The sequence below is a fragment of the Apodemus sylvaticus genome, chromosome 6, assembly GCF_947179515.1.
Source record: "Apodemus sylvaticus chromosome 6, mApoSyl1.1, whole genome shotgun sequence".
Taxonomy (NCBI): Eukaryota; Metazoa; Chordata; class Mammalia; order Rodentia; family Muridae; genus Apodemus; species Apodemus sylvaticus.
In genome coordinates this window covers 58,025,384-58,031,383 of record NC_067477.1, presented here as the reverse complement: position 1 = coordinate 58,031,383, position 6,000 = coordinate 58,025,384, and the positions used below count along the sequence as shown (strand labels likewise).

At 39.4% G+C, this 6,000-nt stretch overlaps 1 pseudogene; it reads right to left on the bottom strand.

The window, feature by feature from the left end:
• Positions 1–4,427: 4,427 nt before the first annotated feature.
• LOC127687919 (serine/threonine-protein kinase Chk2-like) overlaps positions 4,428–6,000 on the bottom strand; it is a 111,018-nt pseudogene continuing 109,445 nt past the window's right edge.

Here is a 6,000-nt window from a genome sequence, read left to right as displayed (position 1 = left end):
GTCAGCCTTAAACATATATAATCAACAGCAAATAGAATATATTCATACATGCATAAATACATATATGTATGTGTACACACATCATTTGAAATGTAAATAAAAATATATTGAAATAAAAAAAGAAAAAAATTTAAAAAAGAGAGAGAGAGAAAACCAAGAGGCAGAAAGGCAGTGTGCAATGCTCTGAGGCTAAACATGTTGTGAGGCACCTACATGAGGGCTCAGAACTGAGCCTGGGTCCTCTGCAAGAGCGTCTGCACTCTGAACCACTGAGCCATCTCTACAGCCTCGACCAGCTCCATTTATCACTGTTCTTTTCACAATAGCAAGAAACACTGAATCTGCCATAGTGTCTATCACTAGATAAGTAGATGTTGAAATGAACTACAAACAGATGCTTAATGGTGGAATTTGAACAATAAAATTATAGAACATGTACATAAATGGATAAAATTAAAGAACATTTTATTAAATGAATTGTCAGCTGGGTGGTGGTGGCACATGCCTGTAATCCCAGCACTTGGGAGGCAGAGGCAGGTGGATTTCTGAGTTTGAGGCCAACCTGGTCTACAGAGTGAGCTCCAGGACAGCCAGGGCTACACAGAGAAACCCTGTCTCAAAAAAAAAAAAAAAAAAAAAGAATTGTCTCAGAAATATAATCATGTGATTTTTTTAAAAATGGTTCTAGCCTCTGTCACATGTGAGTGTCTACATAGCTGTAAACATGGGTAAAGGCCAGAACACTTTTTAAAAGGCTTAAGGAACATGGGTATGACATCTGGGAATGAAAGAGGGAAAAAGGTCATAGTGGAAAGGTGAGATGAGGTGAAGGAAGAGTGTGGAGGGAGGGAAGAAAATCAGATAAAATTGTGTTTGAATTCTCCATTTGAAAACCATTATCTCATCTACCTCATCTACAGATCAAAAACTTAAAATCAATTCATCAAAAATAAGAAGTTATGAAGTTGTGTGTGTAATGTGATACTGGTAAAACACTTTTAGATAATGATATATCTGAATATTAGACAATGTGCTGAATACCTTGAATGAGTTAGTTCACAAAACACCCATAATAAACCTTTGAGTTGCATGTTAAATGACCACTTTATATGTGATGTTTCTAAAGTTCTTAGGGATCAAACATCTTGCACAAGGCTATAAAGCTTGTGAAAGATTTGAGAATTGAATCTAGGATTTCATAACTCCAAAGTATACTCTCTTCATTGAGGTACTAATGAGTAGGTTAACTAAAACTAGTGAGTAGGTTAATGAACCCTTGTGACTGAAAGGACCTGTGTCATCAGAGGAATGCACCAAGGCCCATATCACAGATAGTCATGACACAAACTAAAGCATAAGTCTGTCCCACTGGGATGTTTGTCAGTGTGACACTGATTAATATCTGATTCATGGGTTCCATGAGAATTCCACAAAGTAACTCCCTGACAGGACTTCAAACTTACAGCCAAGTGGGTATGAATAATCTCAAGAAACTGAGGAATGTCAAGGCCTTCTATAAGGGCAATGATGCTGTGCACCCAAACTTGACCATAGCCCACCTAGATACAAGCCTTCCTTCTGAGGCAGGGGCAAAGTTGAAGTCTCTTGGTCTAAGTACAAAGCCTGTGAATTCTATCCAATGCTGGGTCTCACTAATGTAGGCCTGGATCTGAGCACCAAGAATTAATATCTGTCCTCAGAAGGTGGAGTTTTCTCCCAGATCTATCACCTGAAGTTTAAGGGAGGGTTCGGGAGCAGTCAGCCACATTGCCTGACACAGTCTGTCGTGATGTTCAGGATGTGGGTCTCTGGGTGTCACTGTAGTAGACTGTTCTGAATTAAGTCTCTGTCTCCTTGGAGTGGGATGCCACTCTCCACAGAAGCATGCTTGGAATTGGGGGAGGAATGATATTTCCTTCCTTCTTTCCTCAAAGCATCATTTAGTTGTTTAATTCTAGCCCAAGGTACTAGGGTTTCTCTGGAGCTTCCTTGGCTCTTGAGAAAGTACCTCAGTGCATGAGTTAGCTGTTCAATCTGGAACGCCTATGAGGAGGTGACTGGAAGAGGATCTTACTTAGCGGCCATTTTTCTAGCTCTCATTTTGATCATTTTTAATCATATGGCTCATAGTATTGAACTCATGTATGTTATTGTTCAGCCATTACTGCTATCCATTTCAGAATCCGTTCATCTTGCAAAACCAAAACCTCTGCACCTATTTTCTCCCAACTTGTAACTTACTCCATCCTTGAATCCCTAGCAGGCATCATTCCAGTTTTTGCCTTTATTAAGTTATCTTTCCTAGTTTCCTTACGCATATTGCACATTCCCTTAGTTCTATATGTAGCTAGTTTATTTTACTTAGCATAATGTTTTCAAGGATCACCCATATCATATCAGAACTTCTTTCCTTTTTAGAGTTTAATAGTATCCCACTGTATACATGCAACATTTTGTTTATCCATTCATTCATTGATGGAACTCAGAGTTACTTCCACCTTGTTGCTATACTGAACGGATGCCATTATAAGAAGGATGAACAAAAAAAAATGAGACTATACCTTCTCTTCTTTGGGATATGTAAGCAGAAGTAAAATTGATATGTATCAGATTAGATTCTTTTTAATAAAAAATGCTCTGGAATCAATAGTGAATAAAATAAAACTCAACTCTGAATATTCAAACCCCATCGAAATATAAAAAACTTTTATAGAAAAAGTAAAAACTTTTTAAACATGAGACTATATTTCCCTTTTGAGAGAAAAAACATCTCATGAATTAATTGGTATGCTATAATTCAAGCAATATGATTTGTCCATTAATTCAATGAACAAAAATAAATTATTTTTTATACATAATGAAATAAAGAGGAAGGGTAAAATGAAAAGGGAAGAACAGAGGAGGAAATACACAACTTCCCAGGAAAGGAGACTAAGGATGGGCAGAACCCACATGCAAAATAGGGCTAAAGGTGGAACAGCTCAGATCCTCTCAACCCCCTGCCTGGGCTCACGTCCCTATTAGAAGAAACTTAGCCTACCCTTGCAAACCCTCTTTCTTGACTAAATTTCCTTGTTATATAAGCATGTGAATTTGAAGCAAAGTGTTCGTGTTATGATCTTCACTTAACTTGTGAAGATCAAAGTAAATTACTATCTATTAAGTAGAGCAGTTCCCTGGAAAGAAACCTGATTTAAGAGTCAGAAAACTTGGGTTCAGTTCAATTCATCTATTTTCCAATCTCATATGCTGTCAAGCTGAAGTCCTGGGTATAATGCCTGTGGTTGAGAACTCCAAATTTCTCATCATATTAGCAGTAATTGATTTAAAGATTTAATAAAATGCATTGAGAATTCAAAATACCATCTATGGTTCATGTCAAAATGTGCCAACTGAAAAGTGTGAGGAAATCAATAGGAGCTTGTAAGTGCAATTGCAGCCAGCTGGACGATCTGCAGGACAGCCCTCCGACACCTGGTCAGCACAGTATCAGAGGTCACAAAGTTACTGATCTTTAAAACAGTAGCCACCCGTCCTTATATCAGAGGGCATTTTTATTCATTTTCCTTGAAACATAATAGATACTTGATCTGTGCTGATACTGCCATTAAAGCAACATGGGTCTTCTCTAGTCCCACTGTTTACATCCTAAGCCCACAATATGGAAATGTGAGGGATTTATCTAAAAATAATAATAGCATATCCCTAAATATGTTCTTTTTGTTTTGTTGTTTTGTTTTGTTTTAGAATATTCTTTTTAAAGTCTATGTGTGTCTGTGTACCTGAACACATATGTAGGTGACCAGAAAGGCCAGGGGAGGGGATCAGATTCAGAAATGTAGAATGTAGTTACATGGAAGCTTGGAACTAAACTGCAGTCCTCTACAGGAGTGTTCTTAATCACTAACCATTTCTCAACACAACACCCTAAAATTTTTTCTTAAAAAAAAAAAAAAGAAAAGAAGAAAAAGAAGAAAATCAAAAGGTATTCATCTAAAGTGCAGGTCATGAAACATTAAGCCCAGAGGCCAATTTCCACAACATTTTTAATCGTGTGTATCACTGATAGAAAAGCAATTGTTCCCATCATTAAAATATAGACTATACTTGTTTTCGAGACAAGATTTCTCTGTGTAGCCCTGGCTGTCCTAGAACTCACTCTGTAGACCAGGCTAGCCTCAAAATCAGAAATCTGCCTGCCTCTGCCTCCCAAGTGTTGGGATTAAAGGCATGTGCCACCACTATACTTATATATATATGTATATATATATATATATATATGTGTGTATATATATATATTTAAAAAATAAAAAAAAGACTTCGAGGTGGAGAAGACGATTGCAGCATGGAAGGAAGCACATTTCTTTCACTTTCAAAGCTCACAACACAGCCCCACACACAGCCTGGCGATTTGTGCTCTCTGTACCCTACACCTCCATTTCCAGGTGCCTCTTTTGACAAGAAGTCTGGGCAGGAGTCAGGGGGAGGGTCACCAAGTTCTTTTCCTGCACCAGTAGATCCTGAAATTTTTTCTTCATGTACTCATCCTAAAGCCATGGATGATTTAAGGCTTCCTCTGTGGTAAACGTAACCTTTGGATCCACAATCAATAGTTTCTTGAAAAGGTCCAGAGGCTTCTCTGAGACATCTGCCCAGGCTTCAGGAATAAAGTTGTACTTTCCACTGGTGATCTGATTATTCAGTGACACTTGGGTCTTATGCTCAGAGAGAGGTGGATACCCACTTAGGCTGATGAAAAGACTAACTCCTAAGCTCCAGCAGTCCACAGCATGGCTATACTCAGGAGTCCTGTTGGTGACAAGGACCTCAGGAGCCAGCTAAGTAGGCGTACCATATAAAGTTTTCATGAGGGAGGTCTCCCCCAAGATCTTGGACTGCCCAAAGTCAGTGATCTTGATAAGACAATCCTCTTCCTGAAACAATAAAAGAACATTCTCCGGCTTTAAGTCCCGATGTATAATCCCATTTTCGTGAAGGTACCGTACAGCTAAAAGCATCTGGTAGAAATAGAGCTTACAGGTGGCTTCTTAAAGTTGTTTGTTCCCACCACCTGGACAAACAGTTCTCCTCCTTCCATCAGTTCCAGGACAATGTAATAATCTTCCGCATCAAAAACATCTTTAATCTTGATGATACATGGATGATTTAGTTTCTTCAAAATTTCTATCTCAGTCTCCACACTGTGGAGCTGTGTCTACTTCTCTCAAGCCAAGAGCAAACGTCCGCTTGCTGATGATCTTTATGGCCACTTTCTTACAAGTTTTCCTCTCAAAAAACAACTTTACCTCCCCACAGGCACCACTTCCAAGAGTTTTTGATATGATGTATCTGTCTCTTGATTCCTTAGGATAAACTAAGGAATCTACAGTCAGATCAAAAACTTTATTTCTACATAGTGAAAGTGCGATTTCAGAATTGTTACGCAAAAGGACAGCGTTTCCCTTTCCTGATAAGCTCTGTGTTTACAAAGGTTCCATTTGTACGATGTATGAATTTTTAGGGCCCATTTCCCTAAAGATGCTAACGTGCTTCTTGCTGTAAGTCTGTTCATCCTTCTCAACAGTGGGTCATCAAAGCAATATTCACAGCTTTTATCCCTCCCAAACTAGTAGTTGTTGTTAACACAGTCTAGATTGGAGGATCCATCCTGAAGAGCCCACAGCCAAGGCCAAGGGGCAGGAACAGGCGATTCAGGTTCTTGGTCCTCAGGAATAGAACAGAGTTCCTGAGTAGACACTGTCTCTAATGAGCTCAGTGTCCCAGAGCTGGAGTGGGAGGACTGGCTGGAGGACCGCACTGTGCTGGGAGAGGAATCGGATGCACCCTGATAGTGTTGAGAGGTCGTTCAACTGAGAGCGTGTGCTTGGGACTGGCTGAAGCCATCTTGGGACTGTGAACAGGAAGCACTGTCCTGAGCCTTCTATGTGGTGCTGCCGAGGGACTGACACTCTTCATATCCAACAGCAGGAGACTAACACC